The sequence below is a fragment of the Pan troglodytes genome, chromosome 18, assembly GCF_028858775.2.
Source record: "Pan troglodytes isolate AG18354 chromosome 18, NHGRI_mPanTro3-v2.0_pri, whole genome shotgun sequence".
NCBI classification, from domain to species: Eukaryota; Metazoa; Chordata; class Mammalia; order Primates; family Hominidae; genus Pan; species Pan troglodytes.
In genome coordinates, this window is record NC_072416.2 from 31,319,069 (window position 1) to 31,329,640 (window position 10,572).

Sequence of the window (10,572 nt, forward strand, 5' to 3'; positions counted from 1 at the left end):
CAGTCTGCTGGGCAGATGCCTCTGGAATCCACAGAATTCTGAACAATAGCCGTGGTGGAGGGGGGGTCAGAATCCCTGTCGTGCTGGGACCTCTAGCTGCAGCCAGGAATGTCCAGGCCCCACCCCGGGGAGGGGGCGGCTGAGGAATGCCACGGCTTGTCATTCTGGACCTTGCTCGCCCCCCCGGTATGGCGGGCATTCCTCTGCAGTGATAAAACCAAGCGAAATCTCAGCAGCCCAGGCAGCCACCGGCAGGGGAGTGCGGAGGTCGCACAGATACTAACTTGTAATCTGCCGTCCACGCTGCTGGCTGTGGAAGGTGCAGAGAGCCCTCCATCCACCCTATTCTTCCCGCTGTGCCTGCAGAGGGAAGGAGACAGTACCACCACGGCTGGACAAACTCACCGAGTGCTCACTGAGTCCTCCCCTAGATAGCTTCTTGTGCAATAGGGTAGGTGCCAGTTAGGAGCAAGGTTAGAGATTGTAGGGCCAGATTTTTTGCTCAGGTTCAACTACGCAAAATAAAAATAGACTTTGCATGCATTTCAGGCACTGGGCTGACGACTGGCCACCAGGGAGGCTCCGCCCCGCTTCTTAGCTTTGGCCCCAACATTAGTCTTCTTGCTGCTCTCAGGCGTGCTCTGCGTGTCAAAGATGACTTGGAGGCTGGGCGCGGTGGCTCACGCCTGTAATGCCAGCCCTTTGGGAGACCAAGGTGGGAAAATCTCTTGAGCCCAGGAGTTCAAGACCAGCCTGGGCAACATAGGGAGACCCCGTCTCTACAAAAAATACAAAAACTAGCCCAGCGTGGTGGTGGTGCACCTGTAGTCCCAGCTGCTGGGGAGGCTGAGGTAGAAGGATCACCTGAGCTGGGGAAGGTTGAGGCTGCAGTGAGCTGAGATCACGCCACTGCACTCCAGCCTAGGCGACAGAATGAGACCGGTCTTTTTTTTTTTTTTTTTTTTTTGAGACGGAGTCTCGCTCTGTTACCCAGGCTGGAGTGCAGTGGCGCGATCTCGGCTTACTGCAAGCTCCGCCTCCTGGGTTCACACCATTCTCCTGCCTCAGCCTCCCAAGTAGCTGGGACTACAGGCGCTCACCACCATGCCCGGCTAATTTTTTGTATTTTTAGCAGAGACGGGGTTTCACGGTGTTAGCCAGGATGGTCTTGATCTCCTGACCTCGTGATCCCCCCGCCTCGGCCTCCCAAAGTGCTGGGATTACAGGCGTGAGCCACTGCGCCCGGCGAGACTGGTCTTGAAAAAAAAAAAAAAAAGATGACATGGAAGCAACAGTAGGAGCCGGGGTCAGAGTTCAGGCCCGTCCATCCGTGGATGATGGATAAACCCAGCGTAGTCCGCCATCCCTTGGAGCGTCATTCAGCTGCACACAGGAAGACGCGCTGCAATGTGCAGGACCCCCTGAAAACACTGGGCTGTGTGAAAGGGTCAGTGACCACGGGTTGTATGATTCCGAGTGCACGAATGTTCAGGACAGGAGGATCCAGAGAGACGGACGAGATTCGTGGCTGCTTAGGGCGGGGGGAAGGGGCGATGGAGAGTGAGGGCTGAGTGGATGGGGTCTCTCTTTGGGGCGATAAAATGTCTTGGAACTAGATGATGGGGATGGTTGCCCAACACTGGGAGTGACTTAAACACCACGGATTTGTACGTGTTTAAATGACTAACGGTTAATGTTATGTTCTGTGTGAACTATACAGCCAAAAGATAAAAGCAGTTCAGGCCTAGAATCGAACGGTCCTGGGTTCAGATCTCACCTCTACCACTTGCTGGTTAATGTGGCACCAGGCGAGTGACTCGGCTCAGCTTTCAAAGTCTCAGTTTCCTCTTCTGTGAAGCAGGGAGACACCTGCGCCCGCCTCCTGGGGACCAGCAGGTAGAAGACCCTGAGCCGCTGGCATTGCCATCACTGCAGAACTGTGCTCCCAGGGCTGGCAGGTGGAGGACCCTGAGCCTCTGGTGTCATCCTCACTGCAGAACTGTGCTCCCGGGGCTGGCGGGTGGAGGACCCTGAGCTGCTGGTGTTGCCGTCACTGCCGAACTGTGCTCCCAGGGCTGGCCGAATGCCTGGCTTCCACCCTCAGACTTTCTTTCCAATGTGTGCAGAGGGAACACGGAGGGACAGCGGTTGCAGCAGCCCACACTTGCTGTGTCGGGCGTGGTCTCAGTGGCTGGAGCGTGAAGATGGAGGCGGGGATGGGAGTGGGCGGCTCTGAGTCAAGGGACACCTGGAGCCCCCAGAAGCTGGAAGAGGCAGGAGGGGTCCTGCAGCCTCCCGAGGGAGTCTGGCCCTGCCACCACCTTGATGTTTGCCTCTGGCCTCCGGGACTGTGAGAGAACAAAGGGCTGTTGTCCTAAGCCCCTGTTTGCAGACAAAGGGAATAATCTCAACATTGAAAAAATATGGCCTTAATCTTTAGTGCGTAGGTGGCAAACTTACCTTCAGGATGGCAGAGACAGATCTTTTTTTCCTATTGACAGGCATTTTAACATTTCCAGAGACACAGGAGCCAGGTTCTCCTGCTTGGCCTCTGCAGTATGAGCCAAACCTGCCTATTGTTAAGTGATTGAATGAGTTGATGCTCACCTTGAACTTTCTTCCACTCTGCCCTGGATTGCAAGAAGAATTCATTGCTCAGCCCACGTCCCAGCATGAGGCTGGAAGCAGCTGTGAATTTTGTAGAGACTGGAGGGCCCTGCACTCTTTGCAGCTGCCAGCTTCAGCGCTGCTTTCTTCGGCTACTTTGCCCCACCTCTCAGTTTTGGGCACAGTGGCTGCAGGGCAGATGCCATTCAACCAGGTCAAATTTCCATGTGAGGATGGAAATTTGTAGGTTATAATTCAATTCTCTATTTTGGAAAATATCCAGGTGGATATTGTTTACCACCAAAACAATGACTTCTATTGTGTGGGCCCGAAAACCAGGCTGATGCATGCTACAGCATGCGTGAGTGGTGCCTGCTCCATGTGTGAACCATGCTGCTCCATGTGTGAACTGTGTCTGTTCCATGTGTGAACTGTGTCTGTTCCATGTGTGATCCATGCTGCTCCATGTGTGAACCATGTCTGTTCCATGTGTGAACTGTCTGTTCCATGTGTGGACCATGTCTGTTCCATGTGTGAACCATGTATGTTCCATGTGTGAACCATGTCTGTTCCATGTGTGATTCATGCTGCTCCATGTGTGATTCATGCTGCTCCATGTGTGATCCATGCTGTTCCATGTGTGAGCCATGTCTGTTCCATGTGCGAACCGTGTCTGTTCCATGTGTGTTCCATGCTTCTCCATGTGTGATCCATGCTGCTCCACGTGTGAACCATGTCTTTTCCATGTGTGAACCATGTCTGCTCCATGTGTGATCCATGCTGTTCCATGTGTGAACCATGTCTGTTCCATGTGAGATCCATGCTGCTCCATGTGTGAACCATGTCTGTTCCATGTGTGAATCATGTCTGTTCCATGTGTGATCTGTGTCTGTTCCATGTATGGTCCATGCTGTTCCATGTGTGAACCGTGTCTGTTCCACGTGTGAACCGTGTCTGTTCCACATGTGGTCCATGCTGCTCCATGTGTGAGCCATGTCTGTTCCATGTGTGATCCATGTCTGCTCCATGTCTGATCACACCTGCTCCCTGTCACTCATTTTGTCTAGACTTCTCGATGATGACAGCCCCCAGTTAACTGGATTTAAGGTAGTTTCTAAACATTTGTAGCCAGATCCATCTAGTATCCTGCAATTCATTCATTGACTCAGCAAACATTTCACAATAGCTAGACATACGCCTGGCTTTGTGAGAATGCATGTCCTCATGACACCCCAGCCTGCGGGTGACCCTTTCATGTGCACCCCTGTGATAACGTGGGATGTGCAGGAGCCTGGGTGCGGGGGGAGGGGATGCTGCTGCCTGGGGCTGGCACTGACGAAGGAGGATGAGCCCAGGAGAGGGAGCAGCGCCTGGAGGCCCAGGGGCAGTGCACAGCAGTCCCCGAGCTTACAAGTGGGAGCACTGCAGCCCATGGCACCCGACCGCGTTTATTCTGTGCCGTGGGCAAGCAGAATGGTTGAGGATCCCGCCGCTGGGGGCTCACATTCCAGAGGGGGATGCAAGCATCATGCAGCAACACATGCCTGATGCCAACAGCTGGGGAGGGGACACAGGGAGACCATGGTTGGGACAAGTGTCTGAGAGCTGGTTGAGGATGGAAAGGAGTGACTGTGAAGCAGCCGTGGGGACAGCAACCCCAGCCAGAGGCCCACACACACAAGGTGACGTGGAAGAGGGCCAGGCTGCGAAACTTGCTGGGAGAAGCTCGTGCTCGATCCCAAGCCTAGTGGAAAGCCTCAGTTTTGAACAGGGCAGCAGAATGGCCAAGTGTCGGTTTCTCAAAAAAACCCACTGTTAAAAGAAAAAGGGATTTGAGGGAAGAGGGGAAGAGGCTGGAAAGGAAGTGGCTAAACTGGAAGCCCAGCTTGTCACTCAGGCTGCAGCAGAAGGGACAGAGAAAAGTGGACGGACTTGGAATAGGCAGCAGTTTGAGGGTCCTCCAGCAGAGCGTGCTGCTGCCCTGGGTGCAAGGAGTGAGGGGAGAGGAGGGCCCAAGGGGGCTCCCGAGATTGCCTGTGGCGTCGGGTGGATGGAGGAACCATTTATCAAGACGGGGTTGGTGGGCACAGAGTTGGGGATGCAGCAGTGCATGGACAGCCCACCTTTCAGCAGGAGGGACAAGTGTCAAAAAATGACAGCTCCGTTACTGCTGGGCACCGCTGTGTGCCAGGTGCCATCTGGGGGCTCAGCTCAGGCTGAGGGAACAGGAGGAGCAGGTGTTGAGCAGGTGGTGTGGGGCGGGCGGGGAAGGGTGCCCTCAGGTCCATCAGAACAGCCACAAGAGCCCTGGGGTGGGAGGGGGCCGATATTCTGGTCAGCACAGAGTGGGCTGCCAGGAGAGGGTGGGGGCGGAGGGGCAGGAATGTGGATTCTGTCTCAGGGGGGCAAGGCTGAGGGGATGTAGCTGGGCACATGGCCTGCTCTGAATTGAGCTTGGTTCTCTGGAGGGTCGATGGGAAGGACGTGCTGGGGATGGGGAGGAAGCGGAGGAGGAGGAGGCGGTGGCAGCTGGGAACAGGCAATGCTTCTCACACAGGTGTATCTTTATTAAACGAGAAAATAACATAAAAGCAAAGGGAGGAAGCCTTGAACCTTAAAAGCTGGGCCAGAAATTCTACAATACAATCAGAAGCCACAATCTGGTCACAGTGAGAGCCCTTCCCGCAGAGCCGCAGACACTGGCCGCTGCCCCTGGGGCGGGAGGGAAGCCTCCTGTTTGTTTTTTGTCCCGTTGCTTTGAGGGCTGGAATCAATGTCATTTTCTCTCGGAGTGTTTGTGGTTTCATCTCAGTGTGTCCAGGCTCGGATGTCTTCCTGGGAGTATCTCCGTGTCCAGGATTAACACCAGTTTTTAAAAATAACTGACAAAGGCCATTTTTCAGGAGACAAAGATGTTGGTGCATGCAGAGGGCCCCCTGTGTTGATACGGAAAATGAAGGTCAGCCACTCCCTGCTTCTCTTGGTATCTTGTTGGACACGATGTCAATGTGGGGCTGGTAGAACTGGAGCCCAGGGCCCCTCTGGCCGCTTGGGCCTTTCTCTGTCTCCAGGTCCCCATGGAAATGGGCAGCCCATGGAGAATGGCTGAATAGCTGCTGTCTGCCCCCATCCCAAGCTCCAGGTTCAGAGACCACCCCCTCCATTGACTGTGTCACCCCTTCCCCACCAGAGGAGCGGGCTATTCTCACAGCGCTGCAGGAAGCCCAGCCAAGTGCCTTCCTCTGGCTGCTGCTTCCATCAGCGTGAACTGCCCGGCATTGTAGGATAAGTTTTCTCCTGGGTTTTAAGGTTCAGGACTCTCTCTTTGCTGCACTTTTTCCTTGACTAATTGCACAAATCAGAGAAGGCAAGAGTGAAATGCTGCGTATCCCTTGGCCTAGCGGGTCAGCGACAACTTTCTCAACTTGTCAAGTGAGCCTCAGTTTCCTTATTAAAAACCAGGGACGATTTTGTAGAACTTGTCGCAACTCAGTGGGAGTGCCGTGGCCCTTATGCCCAATGACACCATCCTGTCACTTCAGGAGTTTCTCCTAAAACACCATTCCCCAGACCAACGGCGCTGCGAGCTTCTGGGGCGTGGGCTGGGCCCAGCATGTCAGTGCGACCCACAGCGGGGCTGGAGCTGCTGAATGTGCACAACACACTTCACCCCGGGCCTGGTTCAGGAGCGGGCAAGGCAGCTGTACACCCTGTCCTTCAGCAAACTCCTCTTGATCGATAGAATCGAAGTCAGGAGCATCACCTTAGACGCAGAACAGAAATGTGCCCATTTCCCAGCTTGGTGCTTTCCCACTTCTACTTTGACTCCTTCAACCCAATCCTCTTTCACCCGCATCACCACCAAGTGTGATCTCCTTTAAAGAGCCAGACACTTTATTTTGGGGGGGCATGGAGGGGTGGAGTCTCACTCTGTTGCCCAGGCTAGAGGGCAGTGGCACAATCTCAGCTCATTGCAACTTCCACCTCCCGGGTTCAAGCGATTTCTGGCTAGATTTTGTTTTGTTTTGTTTTGTTTTGAGACGGAGTCTCGCTCTGTCACCCAGGCTAGAGTGCGGTGGCCACCATCTCAGCTCACTGCAAGCTCCGCCTCCCAGGTTCAAGCGATTCTCCTGCCTCAGCCTCCACAGTAGCTGGGATTATAGGTGCATGCCAACACACCTGGCTAATTTTTCTTTGTATTTTTAGAAAAGACAGGGTTTCACAATGTTGCCCAGGCTCGTCTCAAACTCCTGACCTCATGATCTGCCCACCTCAGCCTTCCAAAGTGCTGGGATTACAGGCGTGAGCCACCGTGCCTAGCCTTAGTTTTTTTTTTTTTTTTTTTTTCTTTTTGAGATGGAGTCTCACTTTGTTGCCCAGGCTGGAGTACAGTGGCACGATCTCGGCTGACTGCAACCTCCACCTCCTGGGTTCAAGCAATTCTCCCTGCCTCAGTCTCCCAAGTAGCTGGGACTACAGGTACATGCCAGCACACCCAGCTAGTTTTTTGTATTTTTAGTAGAGACGGGGTTTCACTGTGTTAGCCAGGATGGTCTTGATCTCCTGACCTCATGATCTATCTGCCTCAGCCTTCCAAAGTGCTGGGATTACAGGCGTGAGCCTAGTTTTTGTATTTTTTTTTGTTTTGGAGGCGGAGTCTCACTCTGTCGCCCAGACTGGAGTGCAGTGGCACAATCTTGGCTCATTGCAACCTCTGCATCCCGGGTTCAAGCAATTCTCCTGCCTCAGCCTCCCAAGTAGCTGGGATTACAGGTGCCTGCCACCATGCCTGACTAATTTTTTGCGTTTTTTTTTTTTTTAGTAGAGACGGGGCTTCACCGTGTTGCCCAGGCTGGTCTTGAACTCCTGACCTCAGGTGATCTGCCCACCTCAGCCTCCCAGAGTGCTGGGATTACAGGCGTGAGCCACCGTGCCTGACCTAACCTACTTATTCTTTATCTCCCCGGAATGAAACGGCTTTTATCACCTTGGGAAACAGATTAGCATCTGCTTATTTTTCTGTGCTTATCTGACTGTAAGGTAACATTGGAAGATAATGTAATTAGGTTGATTGTAAAACTTTCTCTCTTCTGGCAGGAATATTTTTTAATGCTATGAAAATAAAAATACTGGGCCAGGCACGGTGGCTCATGCCTGTAATACCAGCACTTTGGGAGGCCAAGGTAGGCAGATCACCTGAGGTCAGGAGTTCGAGACCAGCCTGACCAACATGGTGAAACCAAATCTCTACTGACAATGAAAAAAAAAAAAAAAAATAGGCTGGGCGCAGTGGCTTGCGTCTGTAATCCCAGCATTTTGGGAGGCTGAGGCGGGTGGATCACTGAGGTTGAGAGTTCAAGACCAGCCTGACCAACATGGAGAAACCCCGTCTCTAGTAAAAATACAAAATTAGTCAGGCGTGGTGGCCCATGCCTGTAATCTCAGCTAATTGGGAGGCTGAGGCAGGAGAACTGCTTGAACCTGGGAGGCAGAGGTTGTGGTGAACCAAGATGGCATCAATGCACTCCAACCTAGGCGACAAGAGCAAAACTTTATCTCAAAGAAAAAAAAAAAATTCGCTGGGCGTGGTGGCGGGTGCCTGTAATCCCAGCTACTCGGGAGGCTGAGGCAGGAGAATTGCTTGAACCCGGGAGGCAGAGGTTGCAGTGAGCTGAGATCGTGACATTGCACTCCAGCCTGGGTGACAGAGCGACACTCCATCTAAAAAAAGGAAAAGAAAAACACTGTACTGATTTTGGATTTTTTCCAAGCAAGTAATAGGTAAAAAGAAACCCAAACTGGCTTACATGAAAGGGCACCTATTGGCTTGTGTAACTGATCAGGTGCAACCATTGCTATAAGCTTGATCCAGACCCGACGCGGTGACTCATGCCAGTAATCTCAGCACTTTGGGAGGATGAGGCAGGCGGATCGCCTGAGGTCGGGAGATCGAGACCAGCCTGACCAACATGGAGAAACCCCGTCTCTACTAAAAATACAAAATTAGCCAGGCACAGTGGTGTACGCCTGTAATCCCAGCTACTCGTGAGGCTGAGGCAGGAGAATCACCTGAACCTGGGAGGTGGAGGTTGCAGTGAGCCAAGATTGCGCCACTGCACTCCAGCCTGGGTGACAAAGCAAGACTCCATCTCAAAAACAAAACAAAACAAAAAACAACAAAAAAAAAAGAGGGTGAAAGGCAGCCCCAGAGTGGGAGAAGAGATTTGTAAAATGGACAAAGGCCTTATAATTGGAATATATAAAGAACTCCTAAAAATCACTAAGAAAACCACAGACAGCCCAAGAGAAAAATGGGCAAATGGCTCAAGTAGGTATCTGGTGAAAGAGGATATGCAGATGGCCAATGAATCTGCACAAAGTGCTCCACATCATTAATCATTAGGGAAGTGCAAATTAAATCCACAGGAGACACCTGGGCACACCCTCCAGAAAGCACACAATGACCTGCTGGCAAGGACAGGAACGACCACTTTGGAAAACTCTTTGGCAGCACAGCCAAACTGAGCCTTTCCACTCGAAAATGCCCTTTGCTCAGAACCCAGCAGCAGCTCCAAAGTCTCCACCCAGCCTATGGGGCCCCAGTACCCACCCTTGCCTCCCATGCCTCTCTCCTCACCCCTGCACTTGGCTGCCCTCACCCTCGGGCTGCACCTTGAACACCAGAAGGGCGCTCCTGCCTCCAGCCTCTGCCTGGAATTCTCTGCCCTCGGGTAGCCATGTGGTTCACTCCTCCTTTGGTCTCTGCCCAAATGGCCCCTGTAGAAGAGACCTCCCCACCCAGCCATGTCCTCTCCCTGTGACTTACCACCCCAGACTTTCTGTGTTGATGCATTGTGGTCTACCTCCTTCCATCAGAATGTGAGCTCCGATGAAGAGCAAAGGCTCTTCAGACCTGAAACAGTCTAGGCTCTGTCCCCAGAGTCTAGAATAGAGCCTGCCACGTAATTGGCACTCAATAAATGTTACATGGATTAATGGAAACCATCCTGGCACAAGTGGTAGCTCTCTTTCCACCAAAAGAATGAGCTTGCCAAGAGAGAGACAACATCACGAAAGAGAGACAGAAAAGCCACACTCAGACCCAACATTCTGGATCAAGACTTTTTTTTTTTTTTTTTTTTTTTTTTTTGAGACAAAGTTTCGCTCTTGTTTCCCAGGCTGGAATGCAATGGCGCGATCTCGGCTCACTACAACCTCTGCCTCGCGGGTTCAAGCAATTCTCCTGCCTCAGCCTCCCGAGTAGCTGGGATTACAGGCATGCACCACCAAGCTCGGCTAATTTTGTATTTTTAGTAGAGACAGGGTTTCACCATGTTGGTCAGGCTGGTCTTGAACTCCTGACCTCAGGCGATCCACTCGCCTCGGCCCCCAAAGTGCTGGGATTACAGGCATGAGCTACTGCACCCGGCCCAAATGATTGTTTTCTAAAGCCACTATGTTTTGGAGCTATTTGTTAGACAGCAATAGATAACTAACACCTATAATGTAAATGCTAAAGTAACATTTGAATTTACTTTTCACTCAAGGAACTAAAAGACTACTTTTTATGGCTGGATGCGGTGCCTCACGCCTGTAATCCCAGCACTTTGGGAGGCCAAGGTGGGTGAATCACCTGAGGTCAGGAGTTTGAGACCAGCCTGGCCAACATGGAGAAACCCTGTCTCTACTAAAAATACAAAATTAGCCAGGTGTGGTGGCTCATGCCTGTAATCCCAGCACTTTGGGAGGCCAAGGTGGGTGAATCACCTGAAGTCAGGAGTTTGAGACCAGCCTGGCCAACATGGAGAAACCCCATCCCTACTAAAAATACAAAATTAGCCAGATGTGGTGGCTCATGCTTGTAATCCAGCTACTCGGGAGGGTGAGGCAGGAGAAGCGCTTTAACCTGGGAGGTGGAGCTTGTGGTGAGCGAGATCACGCCATTGCACTCCAGCCTGGGCAACA